This window comes from Cavia porcellus, unplaced genomic scaffold, assembly GCF_034190915.1.
Source record: "Cavia porcellus strain 051 isolate PalLab524CR breed Dunkin Hartley unplaced genomic scaffold, mCavPor4.1 scaffold_24, whole genome shotgun sequence".
NCBI lineage: Eukaryota > Metazoa > Chordata > Mammalia > Rodentia > Caviidae > Cavia > Cavia porcellus.
This window is the reverse complement of record NW_026947507.1, coordinates 8,345,195-8,364,956: the sequence shown is the minus strand read 5'-3', so window position 1 is coordinate 8,364,956 and position 19,762 is coordinate 8,345,195. Positions and strand designations below refer to the sequence as shown.

The window sequence follows — 19,762 nt, the reverse complement described above, 5'->3', positions numbered from 1 at the left end:
CCTGGGCCCAAATCTGCTACTAGTTAGGGTGCCCACTGGAAAAATAAGGTGCATTTCATATGAAGATATAAAATATGTATAGATTTTTTGTTTTCTCAAGCCATTTATTGTTTTCAACTAATATCTTGGAACATCATCTGAGTGCCACTTTTTCTCGAGTCCACTGTCTGGGTCTCAGGACACAGTTTTTATCCAGTTCTATCAATTAACTGAAAATTTCTTAAATGACAAAATGGTATTTACTGACATGCAACCTGACTCCATCTTGCAGTTAAGATTGTTTGTCATCTGTATCACTGTGTTGAGCTAGTATATAAACCAAACAGCAGGCCTGTCAAAATTGTAGGTTGATTCTAATACTGCCTAATAAGTCACCCCCAAATACTGCTGGCATAAATTTTTCAAGATCCACTGGGTTTCATGAGTGGTACTTTGTTGGTTCTGCATAAACTACTACAGGGTTGACATGAGCTGAAGGGTGAAGGGGACCTGAGCAAAGCTGGCATAGCTCAGTCTCTCTCTCCAAGTAGTCTTTCATTCTCAAGGAGGATAAATTGACTTCTTCATATGGAGGAAGCTGTTCTAGGAAAGAAAAGGCAAAGCCTGCAAGGTCCTTGGAGCTTAGGTTTTGTCTATAGTCTGTTAGCCAAAGCCACACACAAACTCAACCCTGAGTCAAGGAACAGACAAATAAGTTACACCTCTTGAGGATATCATAATGGATAAGAGTCTGCATGTGTTAACAGAAAGTAACCAAATGCCAATATTGTTTTATTTTAAAACAAAAAAGAATAAAAATGATTATATAGAATCCCAAAGCAAGTAATAGTAAATTAACAATGCTTAATATATTGTATATTGTTATATTCAAAGTAGTGCTCAGATAATAAGACACAGGCAAGAAAAAATGATCAATGAAAGCACAAACCATCTTTTTAGATGAACTAATAGAGAGTAGTATAATTACCTTTCTTGTAAATATATAATAAATATATATTTGCATATAAATCATATATAATCCATGTGTGTATGTATACATAACCTTTTCTTTTCTTTTCTTTTCTTTTCTTTTCTTTTCTTTTCTTTTCTTGTGTTTTCTCCTTTCCCCATCCCAATTGTTCTTTCCTTTTGAGCGGTTTCTTTCTCTGTCACTTTCACAATATCTATTGTACATTTTGGATCTTATTTACTCTTCTAGTTTTTACACTAGGGAAACAATATAACATTTACACATGCAAGACTGTTTTATTTCACTTAGGAGTATGGTCTCGACTTCGGGAGAACATGGCGGAAAGGGAGCAGCAGCTAAGGAGGCTCTCTGAAAGACCCAGCTTAGAATTCAGGAATGGTGCTGAGTAAGGAATCATAAGCAAGAGGAGACATGCCCTGGTGACCCAAGAACGAACTGGGCTGAGAGAAACCAACTGGGAATGCAATCCTGGTGCTATAACAGGAACAGATAAAGCCTCAGCGTGGAAGCTGGAGCCCGCACCATTGGAAGCCGTGATTTGGGTTTCCCGCCACCGTGGCTGCGTCTGCATCAGCTAGGCAGGGAGAGAGACGTGCGAAAGCTCTGAGAACGGGAATCGGTGAACAGAGTTGAGAGCGGGACGGGCAGGGAGCCGTGCATCCACCTCCGGTGAGTGAGGGAAAACTGGGGCTCTTCCCCACTGTCTAGGAGACTCCAACAGAGGACATTCTGGGACCGGGCAGACTTGCGGGAACAGGGCGCTGCAGTGACTTCAGTCACCAATCCCCCTCTCAAGCGGGACTGGTGAGCAGTGCCTAGTCCACGTGACACTGCTGGCTGAGACCCAGTAGGCTAGCACAGCCCATGTCCCAGCTCCTGAAGGTGACCTGGAGGGGCGGCCCCGCATAGGCTGCCTGGTCTGCAACTTCCTGGTGTGTTGCAGTGGGCGGGAACACCTAGCCGGCACGATTCAATCAGACTGTGACTGACAGGGAAGGAAGCTGGGCCTCCTATATACGCTTGCATATATAAGGAACAAAGAATATGGGAAGAGGCAGCAACAAGAAAGGGTCCTCGGCCCCTAATCCTGAGAAAGAGGCAATAGCGGACACCGCACCAATAGACATAAAGCGCCATCTAGAGAGCCTCATAGATCAGTTCAGGAATGAAGTTATTAATGACCTGAAGCTAGACATAAGCAGAATAGTTAGAGAAATGCTAAGCACCACCCAAGAAAAAACAGATGGTGGAATGGAAGAAGAGAAAAAGAGGGGAAAATTATTTAATGGAGAAAATAGAGAAAGCATAGAATACGTGAAGCAGGTTCAAAGAGATTACTAGGAAACTCAAAAGTCTATCAAAAACTGGCATAACAGCTTGAAAGAAACTAAGGACAGATTATCTGAACTGGAGGGCACATTTGTAATCTGGGAGCATGAAATGAAAAACTTCTTAAAAATAACAAAGAAACAAACAGCAATAATACAACGACTAGAAGATGATAAGAGGGTCTATAACTTAAGAATTAAGAACATAAAAGAAGAAGTAGGGACACAAACAAATGAACTACAAAAGCTACTCACAGAAATAATCCAGGAGAATTTTCCTCATTTAGCAAAAGGTAAAGATACTCAGTTGTATGAAGCATACAGGACCCCAGTCACCTACAACCCAAACAGAGCAACACCCAGGCATATAATAATTAAAATTCCAGAAATCCAATACAAGAACAGAATACTAAAAGCTGTCAGAGACAAGAAACAGATCACTTACAAGGGAACACCCATCAGAACTGCAGCAGACTTCTCGGCACAAACCATCAAATCACAAAGAGCGTGGGGGGAAATAATTCAAGCTTTGAAAGATAATAATCTCCAGCCAAGATTGATATATCCTGCACAACTATCCCTGGAAATTGATGGAAAAACAAGGTGCTTCCAGGACAAAAAGGAACTAGGGGAATATGCAACCACCAATTCAACTCTACAGAGAATACTGCAAGATATTCTAAAAAAAGAAAAATACGAAGAATCCAGAAGTAGCGGCAGAGAGGCCACAATGAATGGAGCAGAAAACAAAATGAAGAAGACAAACTCACAACTAATGACAGAAAAAAGAGCTCAACAGACAAAGAGGCAGAGAAGATTTGATGATAGGAACAGCTATTTTGGAGAAAATGACGTCTTAAGAGGTAATACTGATTTAGTATCATCTTGTATTGAAGTCTCATCAAGCTTTTGTTCTTCTGTCTCCATTGGTCTAAACAGGTGGTATCTTATTGGATTTTATTACATATGATAGTATAAGCAAAACCTTTTATAGACAAGGAGATTATACAGAAACCATTGTTCATTTTCTGTTAGTTGATTCTAAATACCCTGTAATACTGTCATTCTCTTAAATGGTTTTACATTTTTTTTTGTTATATTTGATGCTACAGTATACAAAGTTATACTCAAAGATTTCAAGGAAAGAGACAATATGGTAACTACTTTTATGTTGAGATAATCTTGTGGTGAAACACTATTTTGCTTAAATGGTTATGTTTTGATCTGCACTGATTTGCTGTTACCCCCTCTTTTATCTCAATCTCCATTTTATTATTTACTTTTTTTATCCTTTTAATTAAGGGAAAAATAAATTGAAAAATAGCAGGATATATTATAGTAACCCACTTTGACTTTCCATTATCTTGATTTAAAGCCCTGTATTGCTCTCACCATCTTGTTTTGACTGATGTCCCTCTATTCTGTTTTGCTTGATAGTACCAGGTTCGAAAGTTTAGGTAACAGCTGTGAAGATAATGGGATTCATTATGACGCCCATTCTGGTTGACTATTATCTACTTTTGAAGACCTATAATGTCTCCAATGTTTTGGTTTTATTGGTTTTGTTCTTTACTGTTTTGTTCAATTTTATTATAAATAACGATATAGGCAATTCTATTAGAGATAGCGGGAGGTATTATGGTAACCATTATTGATCACCTAGTATTATGCTTTTACAATATCTATTACGTCCACCCTTTTGATTTGACTGACTGTTCTGTTATGTCACATTTGGTTCTACTCTCTTCCAAAAAAGTAATAAGAACTGTGGGAGCAACAAAACCCAAAATGTGTAATTGTCATTGTACAAAAGAGAGGAAAAGAAAGTGCTCTAAACCATATAACTGCATATATATTTAAGTGTATAAGATAGATAATGATATTACTGAGTTTTGTTGGATCATTGAACAGAACTGTTTGCAGTCTCACTGTTGGAATGTCCATTTTATAAGCTTTAATTTTGTAACTTGAGCAATTGTTTCTGAGATGACAAAATGTAATCCATTAACTAGTGATTTCCTACTGTTTATTTTTTTCTGTAAATCTGTATAACTTGTACCCTTTCTCTGCTTTTTTTTCTTTTTCTCCTTAAATAAAATTTTTAAAAAATGAATTTAAAAAAAAGGAGTATGGTCTCAAGTTACATCCATTTACCTATAAAAGTCTCGTTTATCCTTCTTTATAGCTGAGTAATACTCTATTGTATAAAAATGCCACATTTTTATCAATTCCATGGCTAGTGGGCATTTGAGTTGTTTCCAAGATTTAGCTATTACAAATTGTGCTGCTATAAACATGGGTGCACATACAGCACTGATGTTTTCGGTTCTTCTGGGAAAATACCCAGAAAGGGAATAACCGAGTTGAATGGGACCTCCAATCCTATTTTTTCTGATTTCCAAAGTGGTTGTACCAGTCTACACTCCCACTATAATTATTACTAAAAATTATTAAATTTACATTTTTACAAAGTCAATGGTTTCTCAGTTATATTTTCCAATATACTATCAGTAAGATCTTTAAATTAACATCTTCCCAATGCCTTGCACAAAAGTACAAAGTTCATCTTTTGCTACTAATATTACTACAAAACCCTAACTAACGTTCAGGAATGAGTTCTCTGCATCACCATGGAGTGTTTTCTCTCCCTTCCTATTATCCCAGATTATCTTAGAAAAACATTGTTGACACCTGTTCCATCATACAGAAAATCTCCAGGTTCTGTCTTCTAATTTCCTCCTCAACTGCCTATAGTTATGGTCTAATTGGTTCAAGTTGTTTTTTCTCCAACAATTCAATCCTTTGAGAGATAATGCTTGATTTTATCTTCCTTCTTTTGTTATTGACCTTTGATCCACCTTTAACCACATCTGTTGACTATTCCTCATTTCTTTCATCGAAATGTGGATTGCTGTACTCTACTCCTGCACTTGACCTCAGTCCCCAGACCCTCCACCTGGCTCACAGCTTGGGATCAGTCACTTGCCAAGCATGGCTGATAGTTTATACTCCTCTGTGAGATCAAGTTATCAACATGTGCTCTCAGGACCACTGCATAACTGCATAGAACAAGAATACAATAAAATTCAGCAAGTAATTCCAAACAAGAAAGCTCTGACTATTCCCTTGAAAACAAACCATATTCCCATCAGTATAAGTAATATATTCATAGTAAAAATAGTAATTAGTATAAAAAATGTGTTTACAGCTTGGGGATTTCTTTGTTTATTCCTTCATAAGCACTTGGTTTAGATGATGACTAATAAAACAATAGTATACAATGATACTGGATCTTGACGTTCAAAAATAGATGTTAATTTGATCCAAATGTGAAATAATGTGTTATGGAAGAGAGTACCACAGGAGAAAACTGAAGAATATGCATCTCAATGCTGATTGCAGAATACACTGGGGGAAAGGAAAAGGGACAGAAATGCATTATTGTCATATTTCCAGCACACTTAGATGAGGGAACCTCTAATGGAAATATATCCAGAAATAGGGAAAAAAACAAAAGAATTTCATCAGCTACAGGTAAGACAATGTGGAGAAACAAGATGATAAAAATGGCCAAATTCGCATTTAAATCACTAGCAGTAATTATGAAAATGCAGGCAAAGCATAAAACAGGAAGCAAACTCTGGTTTTGGTGACTATTTAGTGAAAATGTTCTTATGATAGGAAAACTTTAAGTTCTGAAGAAAAAAAGTAATCAAATGTGACAAACTGTTTAGATAAAGAATATTCTCCAAAACTGTGCATGCCCAGAGGCGGGGCTTTGGAGAGTGGGTAGACAGTAGGAGCTCCGAGTTCAGGAGTTCATGGGCTGAGTGGCCTGTGGGGAGGTGGGCCCTGGAAGGAAGAGGCATCACTGGGGGTGTGACCGTGAAGCTCCTGGCTGTGCCCCAGAAATTATCTCCAACCCTGCCTCCTCCCTTTGTTCTCTGTTGCCTGGCTTCTGTGATGTTTACTACTGAGTAGGGTTTGTCCATAAGATGTTTGTCAACACTACACACCAAAAAGTTATCTCAGTGGCAGATGCTAGACGGCTGAGCATTCATGGCCTAATCTGTCATGACAAAGTTCTCTGCGTCTGTGTTCTGCCTAAACTACAAAGTTCATACAGTCAAGCAGTGACCATTCCCATGAGTTTTTACCATCATAACATTTCCAATACCAACCCTCAAAGGCAAAAAATAATAAATTCAACAAGGCATTTGCCTTAACCTATATATTGATTGATATTTAAGGCCCCTAATGAAAAGCTCTGAGATACACTTTTCACCTAACTTTTCTAAATTTTTAACATTTAGTTTTCAATTATGAAATACCATAAATATTTTATTATGGTTGTAGGTTCAATCTGCCATTTGCTTTACATACCCGAAGAAGGAAGAATTGATTGATTCATAATTTCTGCTAAGGTAAAACTGATTATGGAAAATCAATAGCTTATAATGTTTCAACTACTGCTTAAAATACTGCCTTGTAGAGCAAAGAGAGTGCAGAAATCCTGCACCTGTCTGACATGAACCACAAAAGGAATATAAATCCAGTTTAGAAATGTGGGAAAGCCTTGGCTTCATGGAGACTTTGATAGGTATTTATCAACCCCACTGTAAACATCAGGCCTTTACTTTTGCCTTAAATGCTAGCAAGATCTTCAAAACAACTGCACAACTTTTATACGTTAGCCAGTTCTCTCTTCCTCTAAGCCACCAGTCCTCAAACAGCCATAATTCCACCAGCAAAGAAAGAATCCTGGCCACATGCATTTTTCCTGCACCCCCTTCATCTCTTCCCCCTCCTTCCAGTATCTTGTCCATTTTTTGAATACGATCACCAGTCATGGACCTGCATCTGTGTCTACAGCACACACTGCAACAATCTAAAAGTAACTTTCTGCTGGTCAAGGATTGGAAAGAGAAGCAAGTCAGCAAGTGTGGGAAGAGTTCCCAGATGACAGTGTTGGAGAATAGTATGACCTCTTGCTATGTTTGGCACGTCAGTCTTGGGCTTATTAAAATGAATGTTCTCCAGAGGATTTAAGGACGGACTCATTTTATTTCTGTATCTTTGATGTTTTGTGATCTATTACTCTGATGACCATGGCTATTTTCTAGAAATAGCCAGCAACTCACCCAAGAACAAACCTTTCATGCATTAACCAGGCTATTCAGAGTCTACCCTTCCCATACCATAGAGTCCAAAAAGTTATCTCAGTGGCAGATGCTAGATGGCTGAGCATTCTATGGACTCTATGCTAATATAATCATTCTTTCAATGGAGTGAATTCATTTTCACTCTAGAAATGTATCATAAAATCAGAGTGAACTACACAAAGTTGTTGTACAAATTATTAGTTACAACATTATTCAAAGTAATAAAAAATATTTAAAATAAATTAAAAACTAACATGGAGAATTTGTTAAGTACATTTTAGTAGAACCATAGTAGCATAAGATACTATGTAATCATTTTAAAAGGATGCTACTAGTATATATGTATTGATAAGTAATATATTATTGGATAGAAAATTCACTATAAAATATTAGTTATTCCCTATATTTGAGGAAACAAGTAAAAAAGTCTACATAATGAAGGCCAATCCTTGTTATAGTCAACCAAAAGAGCATTGATTCCAGGATGCTAAAGCACTAAAATCTGTGATTGCTCAAGTTCTTTATACATAAAGAAATACAGTATATAATCTATGCATATATTCTTTATGTACTTTAAATCATCTGTAGAATACCTATAACACTTAAGATATTATAATCCAATGTTGATTGTTATTGTATGATGTAGTTTAGAAAATAATGGAAGAGAAAGCCTGTACATGTTTATCAGAGATGCAATTTATTCAGTATAGTACTTTTGATTCTCCATTGATTGAATAAAAAAATAAGAAATAATGGATACAAAGAATCAATTGTATGTAACAAAATATCAACAATGATTTTCTTTGGACATAAAATTATGTGTGATCTTAATATATTTATCTACATATCTGCTATTTCAAAAATGAACATATATTACTTGTATAAATTAAGAGGCATTTAAAAAGAAACTCCTAGGTTCTATCTTACTTTAGTAAGAATGGCTATTGTCAAGAACTCACAAAACAATAAATGCTGGAGAGGCTTCCCAGAAAAACAAACTCTTCTATAGTGCTGGTGGGGATCCAGACTAGTACAGCCACTATGGAAATCATTATGGAGAGTCCTCAGAAAATTAAATGCAGAAATTCCACTTGACCAGCTATATCTTTTCTGAGTATCTTCACAACAGAATTAAAGTCAACATATTGTACCTGGATCTTAGATTCTTGTTTTGAGTCAGTGAAGACTGAAACCAACAAAACAGCAAATGGCAAGCAGCGGGGAATCCCCAAATGTGTGTTTATTAGAAAGAATAGAAGCTCTCTGCTAGTTGGAGAAGGATGTTCTGTAAGGCAAACACTGTCCATGTTTTGGTCCATTGAGTTTTTATGCAGTTTTAGGGAGCAGGGTATGTAACAGAAAGCAGAGATATTCTTGGTTACAGGTTGGCCTTTGATGTCTGGAAAGCATTTTGCGGCTTACTTCCTTCAAGATCTCCCCCATTTGGTTAACGACCAGTTCTTTTGTATCTTGCATTTCCTAGGCCTTGATAGTCTGTTTTGGTATGCTAACTCACTTAGGCCCAGGACTCTTAGTTTACTTTGTTACCTATTCAGGACCTGTGTCCTGCTTGTCTAACTTCTCTTTATCTCCTGGCCTCAACCCTACAGTAATATGTGCATATCCATACTTGTAATGGCACCACTGACAACAGCTAAATTATATAAAATGCCTAATATTCCCATCAACAGATGAATGAATAAAGAAAATGAGGTATATATATACACCATGGAGTACTACTGAGTCATAAATAAGGATGTTAGAAACCCAAAATATAAACAATGCAAAATAAAAAAGAGATGGAAAGAAAGAGGGAGGTGGACTCTAGAGAGGAAAGACACCTATAGAAGGGAAGGGGAGGGCAGAAAGGAATACAAATGCTCAAGATGCAATATGTATTTGCACTAGCTCCTGCAAGATGGATGTAAATATTATGTATCACACATATATATTAATAAAAATTTTTAAATATAAACAAAACCTTAGGTAACTGTAGACATATGAACCATTGTATGGTTTACTAAACTGTCTTCTATTCACAGATTCCACTAATGTTATTAGATGATTTTTTAATGTACTTTTATTCTGGGCAACTTTACACATTTGCTGTTCATTATGTGCTAATCTGGGACAGCTGATGCTAATTCCCTAAACTCATTGGAATAAAACAATTAGAATATAGTTAGTAGACAGAAGCACCCTCAGCATTTTCATAGAATTCTGCACAGTTTTCATTTTTAAAAGATTATATTGTGTAACTCAAATTAAGCATATGATTCATAATGAGATCCACTTCGTAGTACACCATCAAATGAAATTAGTCACTTTTTCAAATGACAGACACAGAGGATTATATTGTATTGCACTTTTCTACTAATCCAGTAGGTTAAGGTAGTTGAGATATAATCGCTAAATTCATGAAAATTAAGCAAACATGAATATGCATTCTCTTAAAATATCACAGAATATTAACTAGGGCAACAGTAAACACAATAGTAGTGAATATTTTCATTTTGTTTTTCTGCATTGTTATAAGTAAAAAAATCCTTTGGAAAAATTTTTTAAAAGTTTACAAATAATGGGCAAATGGGAAAACTTCATTGCATAACTTCATACAAAATGAACTAATGAAGAAAGATTCATAATAAATTAATATATTAGCAGATCTAAACTCAATGGGATTACATTAAAATCTCATTTCATTCTATTAAAAATGAAACAGCGCCAATTAAGCGAGGCACCCAGTAAGAACAAAGAGATTTACTTGATATTTCATCTATTCTCCCTCATTATTAGATTTCATTTTTAATAGCTTGTTGACAATGATTCTCTCCTGACATTCCTGGCACCAGAATCATGACTCAGCTTTGCGATCAATCTGGAAGGATAAAATAATCCTCAAACTGCCACTTAGCACATCTACTTGTCCAGGTAATTGAGTTCTCATCAAAAATATATCACTGGAGATGGACAAGAAATAGCAGGAGAGAGAATGAAGTTAGTAGTAGGTGGAAACACTAAAATGATAGACTACAGAATAGTGTGAAGCATAAGAAAAAGTTTAGAGTTGTTGCCAAAGTTTCTATTCTCAACTTGAAGATTAGTCTGCAAAAGATTAATTTGTTCTTGTTTTTATTTTTCTGCCACAGGCTGCAGTTTAAAGAATGTGTTCTTCCTGGGCCTGCTGATTTTTAGTGTCATATTCCAGGGCTTAGACTATTTAAACACCCTGGTAATGGATCCAACCACACTTCGAAACAGTCCACCCATGAAGTCTCAGCTGGTTTGGTTCATTACAAAAATTCATAATCATTCTGCATATGGGCTTAGAGCCTACCAGCAAAGCACCAGCGGAAAGCAGTAACATGTTGCTAATCTCTAAGCATTTCAGAAGCAAGTGTCAGGGCAGATAACTCAGAATTTAAGTTTTTATTACAGTGCTGATATCTTGGATTTGGGGTCTAAACCTCTCTGATCAGGCACTGGAGTTTGAGTGTACTTTCCAGTCCCTTTATAACCTCACATCCTTTGAGATTCCAGAACAATGGGCATGTTTATTTTAATGGCTAAACTAATCAATAAAATTCCTAAAATTTGGCCAATAAAAATATTTGAAAGTGCTGAGATATATTGTAGCACCTAACACAGAGCTAGATCAGCATTTGTTGAGATGTATATGTACAGTAACTGTGCGATACATTTCTGTTAAATGAGTGGACAATGAATACCTTATCAGCAAACACAGAAGAAGATGGATCATCTTAAGTAAATCTGTCATGAAAGAAATAGGGCAATAATTCTCAGTTGATTATGATTCTGCCTTCCTCCAGCCCAAAAGGTATTTGTCAAGATCTAGAGACATTTTTGGCTGTCAACTGGGGAGGATGCTACTGGCATCTAGAGAGTGGGAATCAAGAACACAGCTAAAACATCCTACAGTGCTCAAAAGCCCTCACAACCAAGAACTATGCAGCCACAAATACCAATAATGCTATGTTTGAGAAACCAGAAGATAGATGCAGAAGAGAAACCCTGCCCCAAGACTGAAATGCACTGATACACTGATAACCTACAACAGTCACCAGTGAGTTCATCATTGTCTGTTGAGATTTGTGGAGCAGGAAGACTTGAGAACATGAACAAAAACATCTGGTTATAAGGGACATTTCCAGACAGGAGGGTTGAGAGAGTGTAATTGGGAAAATGTCACAGGTTGCTTGCATATCCACACCAAAGTCTGTTGTTTGCACTTATACGGAAACACTGTGCTGAAGACTCAAACCCAAACTGTTTTACACTTAATCCAGAGTTCATAGAAACATCCTTTTCTGATTGACAACTAGCAACCATTTCCTTTTTCAAACCAGATCAACCCCTTCCCCTTGGTCTCCGCAGTGTCTGATAACCATTATACTAGTTTCAACTTCTATGTGATCAACTAAGTTACAGGTAGAACCTGTAGTTGGTAGATACAATCAACTAGTTGGTTGATAGAACCTTTTGGTATTCTATCACAGATTATGGTGATTAGAGATAATGACAATGTGCTGTAAATTCAAAAAATGCTAGAGGAAAGGTTTTCAATGTTTTTTCCAATAAAAATGATAAATATCTGAAGTAATCAATATGTCTACCCGATTTGAACATCACGCAATGTATATACTTACAAAAATATCACATAATATCTTCATAAGAATATAACATTTTTACATGGCAACTAAAATTAGTAAAATAATACAGACATAAAGACCTTTTAAAATGCACAAGAAACTCCCTATCACCTATGCCTGTCACATAAAAAGGAGAATGTCATGTCCTTCACATAATTCATTGAACCAGTTATTTTTGCTAACTGAAAAAGAAACACTGTTCTGTTCAAAAATAACAGATCTCTACATTTTTCCATACTTTATGCAGGAAACTAAACAACTCATACACACACACACACACACACACACACACACACACACACTGAAGATAATACATAGTATCAACTGGTTCTCTAGAGTTCCTCACTAGTGTCCCTCCCTTTCTCCCCAGAACTTCTGCCAAAAGCTGACTCTGGCATAGGAGAAGCCTGAGCAGGACCAGGCATCAGAAGGCGTAATGAGAGGGGCCAATAAAACCTCACTATGTTTCTTCTTACAAGTATACTCATGTATTAGCAGGTGCCAGCAAGACTTTATGTAACTCATCAATCATATATTTGATGATTGGCATAATATCAGACTAAAGATAAAACTTTTTGATATTTAGGGGACAAGACTAGCTTTTCGTCTATGTCCATGTTATATCAAAATAGCACTTCTGCTGGTAGGTAAGACTCTCCCGGACCTAGCTAGCAATAGATTTCACATTCCCTCTATAATGGAATACTTGAATACATCACATGCAGAGAGGAAGAGGACAGTATGGACCTCATCACACCATACATTTATGGTGAATTCTTCTCAAATATAAAAGGAAATGTCTCATTTTTTTAACTGTCATTCCATGGAGATTGCTACAACCCCACAGTGTTTTAAAAGAATTCTTGAAAAATGTATGACATTCGCACAAACGTGAACACAGAGGAAAGGTCTCCAAATCAGAATCATCTCTGTGTGAACTGGTGGAGCAGCAAACTCACTCCCCCGAGGTAGGGAGCAGGGTACCACAGTATCCAATGTTATCCTCTCTCTGTTTTTCATCTTTCTTTCCTCCTTATATTTTCCCTTTTTTTTTTCTTTTTCTTCACACATGCCATTTATTTTTGTCTATCTCATCTCTGACTTCGACCTGCTGGGATCCTTGGGGGACCCAGAAGCACAGATCAGCCCAGGTTGGAGTTCACCACAGCAGGCCTACCAGAAGAATCAGACTTCTGCATTCCCACAAAAGTTCATCATTCAAATACTCATCAACCTGTATGGGACATGACTCCAAACATCGGCTCAGATACAAAGATGAATGAGATATGACCCGGGATACAATGAGTTCACATGATTGTTGAAAACAGGAACATGAAAACAACTGGTAAAAATGAACTAAAAGCGAGATACAGGAGCAAGTGTTTTGAAGGCATTTAAGAATCCCATTAGAGGGTGCAAGGATGTTATCTACTATAAACCTGCACTCAAGAAAGTAAAAAGTTGGGTGTGGTGGTACATGACTGTGATCCCAGAATGCCGGGAACTGAGAAAAGAGGGTTGCAATGTGAAAACCATCTCTGGCAATTTTAGCAACATAATGAAATTCTGTCTAAACAAAAAATGAAAATGGAGTGAGGAGATGGCTCGGTGGAATAGCCCTGGGATAGATTCCCAATATTTCAAGAAAGCAGTAAGAAGCAAGAGAGGAAAGGAAGAAAGGAGGAGGAACAAAGGAAGGAATGAAGGGAGGAAGGAAACCAAGGACTATACCCCATCAAGGGGTAGAAGACACACCATCCAGTGTCACAGAAGTGTTAAGCAGAAGGCTCACTGTAGGGAGAGAACACACAACTTCTTTTGATTCATAAACAGTTTTAATGGCCCAATGAAGACGGTAGAACCCTTCTCAAAAAATGTTTACAAATGTACAAAATAAAATATATAGAATTAAGATGGAAACTAGTTACCTGAGAGCACAGTTCTACCCACAGGCTCATCAGTGGTGCTTGGGCCCCACGCAAACTACCCCCTACCTGGAGTTGAAAGCCAAATTTTAAGAGTTACCTGCCAAGCTAAGGAACACAGTGGCGATGCGAGCAAAGAGATAGAGCTGTTAAGAGGTCACTGCTGTCCCACCATAATGCAGAGGGAAGGGAGCTTACCCAATGGAGAGATTGCAGCTGTGTCAGAGATCCCTGCAGTGGGTTCCAATCTCCTGCGTGGAGTTACAGAACCTGATGGGAGGAAAGAACAAGAGACAAAATAGGGGTCCAGCAGGGATCTGGGATGAGAAGTTGTTCACAAAGAACCAAAGGCCACAAAGTACCTAGAACTTTGGTATTTATTTATTCATTGAAGAAAATGGTGAGGGGATTGTGGCTAGACATACTAGACAAGTGGCAAGACTAGCGAGGTTTGTGACAGAGGTAACGAAGCTTTTTTGCTTTGAGATGGAAACAGCCAGATTTAGGCTGCATTTAATGAGTAACTTGCTTTGTAGCCAGTTCTGGGAAGGAATTTTCCTATGGAGTCACGTAGGCCTTGGAGACTGGAGATGTTATCTCATATCTTATCCCATGGTATCACAGCTCCTTTACCGAAACTCAACCATGGCTGTTGATGATAAATAATGTTAGTCTATCATCAGCTGCCTGCTTTCATGAAGACATATAAACAGCTCAGGCCAAACTCACCAATTAAACTGAAAGCCAATTTAGAGACATTACCTTTACAGAGCCTGCACTGCTCTCAAGTAAACACAATCACACTTGGGTATGGGGAAGAGTGACATGGTGGTCCCCACACAGCTGTAGCACTTGCTTTGCTAGTTCTGAGCAAAATGAAAGCTGAGAAAATTGAAAAGACCAAATGCAATGAGTTATTTTTGCTAAGTTTGAACTTTGCTCTTGTTTCTTCTAAAAAACACTGATATTTTTCCCTGACAGATCATTCCCATATCATTGAATACCTCTCTTTGATATCAGAGCTGACTATGTACACTGTTCAATTTAGTCAACCTCTTCCTTCACTCTAGAAGATCAGTATCTCTGAAACTATAAAAATAACACGCTCACAAGTTATCTTTGTGGGTTATTGCCAGCTTCTGAGGAATCCAGGCTTCTAAGCTGAGAGGTTTGAAAGAGACTCAATTGTCATAAGTCTCTCTACCTATCCTAACAAACACCATAAGGAACTCTCTAATTGGGGCTACAAGTGGTTAATAAACCATGAGACTTGCCTTTGGGGTACCTTATACTCAACATCAACCTTGTCCATTCTAGGACTCAAAGCCTATTTCTGGGGTCATCCACAAAGAAAGTCTGATTGCTCTCAGGAGACAAGCTAATTCTGTTTTTGAAAAAAATAAATGACAGGGGCTACAAAAAGTTCACAGGGCCTATGTTGAGAATAAACAACCATCATCAAATGGGGATCCATGAAGTTCCAAGAATCTGCCTGTTGCTCTAAGAACCACGGTCATGTCAGTCAAGAATAGTTCTGCCTTGCCTACAGGACTATCAACTTTTTTTCCTGTTTCCCCAGGAAGCTTCCACAGCTCCCTGGAATGGTTCTCTAGCAGACAGCAAAAGTTCCTGCCCCAAGGCTGCAGCCCAGTGCAGAGCGAGTGTAAAGGACCTTCAGTTTTTGTCTGTGGGTCATGGTGGTATGTGAATGATGATCATCACAATTATTCAACCACTTCTAACTTACTGTAACAATATTCGTTAATTATAAATTGTACTCTCATGATGAAAGCTGCAGATCTTCATATATTTATTTTATTTTTTATTCTGTTTTGAGAGGAATGAATGGTACATTCATTAAGTGGCATGCCATAAGGTTCAAATACTGCTGTGAAAAAAACCTAGCAGCTTTCATCTCCAAGATATTTCTATGGGAAATACATGCCAATATACCACCATCCCCCTGTACAAATAACACTCCTAAGCATTATCCGTGGACTCCTGGAGATGAAACTGCAAACCACAGAGTACGTTCAACTTGGCAAACTGCAATTTAAGAAACCAAGCCACCATACAAGTTCAGAGCAAGCTACAGGAAAGTTAGAAAGTTTGGAGAACAGCAAAATAACGTATAACTTTTTCAACAGTACCTGGAGAAAGGAATGTGCAAATATCTACAGAAAACCATAAACAACAAATATGTATTTACTATCTATTTGAACAAATTAGTATATGGAGCAACAAATCTCTAACAGCCCAGGACTGCACAATTTAGATGTTTTTTGTCCCTGGCATTGTGAATAGCTCTTACACTCACTCTCTGAAATAAGGCTGCTTCATGACGATCATCCTTGATGGATCTCACAGGCATGAACCTTCTTGTTAACATTTGATGATTTCATGTTCCTCAGTAAAAGCACATTAGTAAAGATGAATTTTATTTTGAAGAGTAACATTTGATATTTTCATATTCCTCATAATAGTACATTAATACACATGAGTTTTATTTTCAAGGATAAAAAGAAAAAAGTTTCAATACAAATTGTGATCCATTAATAGCTTAAAACTTAGCTCTGCAAAGTTATGTCTGACTTTCAAGGAAAGAAAAATGCAAGAGTGGGAAAGAAAGGATGAAAGGAAATGAGGAAGGAAGAGAGGGAAGGGAAGAAGGAAGGAGAACGAAAAAGAAAAGAAAAAAGAAACTAAGCAATGAATTTGTCAACTTGTGATTTTTCAAGAATGTAACAAATGCAGTTGGTACAAGAATGTAACAAATCCTGCCTGTTTATATCCTCCAGACTTTGATAGAGCATTCTTACTTCAAATACATCTGAAGTAATTTCTGATATTAGACACTGCTGTCTCCATTAATGAAGGAAAGAAACAACCAAGGGTGGGTACACACAGCAGCCTCTAAAAGGAAACTCTGTAACTTTCTATTTCAAGAAAATCTTCATCTTCTGAAAAGGTCTGTTCAGCAGGCCTAAATACAAAAGCAATATTTGTATTTAGACAACATTTTATTTAGAAAGTTTAATCAGAATTATAAGTGGTTATGAAACTTTTATATATACACAAATTTAATACAGTATAGTGAATACAGTATGTCTATAGTACATGGTAAAATATTACATGATGAATTGTATATAACTTTAAAAAACCTAATACCTAAACATTTAAGAACTTTTAATGTAACATAATATGATATACAAACGTGGTTATTTTGTAAATTGGAGAAAAGATTGTCACAGAAATATATCCAAATTTTAACTCCTGATATTCTACTCATTAATTTTTTTATTTGGATATTGTTTGTCTTCAGATGTGTTGTTCTACATCTCCAGAATATTTTTTTATTATATCTGCTTTTAGTAGCTTTTACTGTTGGTGGAATTACTTTATTTTTTAAGATTAAACATTCTTTTAATCTAGGGTTATCATTCATCATCCCCCTCTCCCAGCCCACCCTACCAGAGTGAATCTATTAAAATTTTTGGACAAACTAATCCTTTTGTTCAGTCACCCACTCTTTAAGTTCAACAGCATGAATGGTGTAAACATACTGAGACAGAGATCATGAGTGTCTAAGCATTAGACATTATGTATAACCACTCTCGGTAATTGTCTTAATGAAGGTGTTTTGCAGTACTCGAGATAAATATTAACCTTATTCACTCTGCCACTCTAAAAATCAAAAGAAATGAAACCATTAGACATGGTTTTGAAGACAGAGGTATTCTGAATGAAATTTGAAATTACCAAGTAACTTCAAAGATATTAAACCTGAAATAAAATCATTAGATCTTCTAAGTAAATGAAGCCAATATTGGTAGATGTGTGTTTGCAATTGGTCTTTCTCCCACAGTCCCTAAAATTGGAAACACATCACTAAGAGGAAACAATAATATTTCACTCAAATATTCAAAGTTTGATTTTTTCTCACATTGATTATTTTTAACATTTTGAATAACATTTTATGCTTCCATCTGAAAAGTGCTATATAACTAGAATTTGGAGGCTGTGTAAGCTATAGTATTTGCAGTACCAGGGATTGAACTCACGACCTTGCACTGCTAGGCAGGCACTTATGCCACTGAGCTAAATCCCTTGCCCATTAAACAATAGTTACTTGGGGCTGTGATTTGGAAAAAGATTACTATAAGGATAATTTTTTAATCATCTTCAAAATTAATATTCCTCATTCTTGCCCTAATTCTCAGTAGTTGGAAAGCATGAAATTTCATTATAGGATTATCAGTTAGTAAACTCAATATAGAAAGAAAAAAACTCTACTCCAGACTTAATCCAAACTATTTGAGCTTTCACCCAGCTTTTCTCGATTTCTGTTTGTTTGGGATTTGTTGTATCTGAGCTCAGAAAATGAGATACCATCTCTTTTAAAAAGGAAAGCCTGAAGTCATTTCTCAGTCCTTGAAACTCTGAGTTAATTCCTTGCTGAAACAGATCAATGCCCATCAACATTGCTTCACACCTAGTCCCCTTCACACCTAGTCATTCTCAATGATAAAGCAGAAGAGATGTCACACATGGTCAGCTGCCCCTTTAGAGAGAGAAGCATGTTATCTTACTGGCATTCATTCCAAATCTACAGTGCATGACATGGCTATTTGGCTAGGAATGCTCTCTATCTTTGCCTACCCTATCACTCACGAAGTTGTCAACAAAATACAGCATTTGAATGATATCACAGGATTTCAGCAAGAGGCTATCCATGCTCCCAGAAGTTGTTTTGCAATTGTCTTACTATTGTTTATTTTCACCTTTGTGGTGTACAGTGTTGCCAATGTCTCAGAGTTCATTTGAAACATAAAATGCACTTGCTTTCTGTTTGCAATACCAAATTGTGGCCCTTAATATCTGTCTAGTCTTTTGCTGCAACTGGAATATAATAGTGCTGTTTAAATAGGATTGCAGACTCAGGGAATCATTGTTCTCATTCATTCCACAGACAAATGTTACCCTTCTCTGTGGCAGATGGACAGGCACTTCCCTAGGCACTAAGGACATAACACATCAGCAGTTATATGCAATAAATTGCTTTACAGAATCAGAGAACAGAAATGTGTAATACTTACACGGCACTAAATGGATAGTGGCAAGTCCATTTCGGCTGCATTCTAATCTGATCTAAAATCTTAAAATTTATAAAATATTGCCTATTTGATCTTCGTGATACTGTTAGGAATGATGTCCAATATTAGCTCTTTATCTGTTAAAAGGGCTGAAAGAAACCCATGAATCATGTTCTATGATTACATTATTATGGGAAAATACTAATGGCACTTGTTGATGCTAATCTTCTGGTAAGAATTCTTTTTTTAATCAACATATTAACCTAATTGATATTATATTTTTTGCTGTTTTATTTTTTTAAATTTTATTTAAAAGGAAAAAGAGAAAAAACAAAACAAAACAAAGTGGTGTAAGGGTACAAGTTAATACAGAACTAAAAAAAAAAACCCAGTAAGAAATCACCAGTTAATAGATTACATATTATTATCTTAGAGATAGTTGCTGAAATCACAGTATCAAAGCATACAAAGTGGACATTCAAACAGTGAGACTGCAAACAGTTGTGTTCAATGATCCAACCAAAAACATTAATATGGTCAGCTATTTAACACCCCTAAACACACTTGCTGTTGTATCCTTTAGAGCTCTTTTTTTCCACTCTCTTTTTTACAAC

General features: G+C 36.7%; 1 non-coding gene across 1 annotated transcript; it reads right to left on the bottom strand.

The window, feature by feature from the left end:
• Window positions 1–15,620: 15,620 nt before the first annotated feature.
• On the bottom strand, window positions 15,621–15,722 carry LOC111756627 (small nucleolar RNA SNORA77). The gene has a single exon (XR_002791057.2). It is a non-coding gene; the product is annotated as a small nucleolar RNA SNORA77 (small nucleolar RNA).
• Window positions 15,723–19,762: the final 4,040 nt, after the last annotated feature.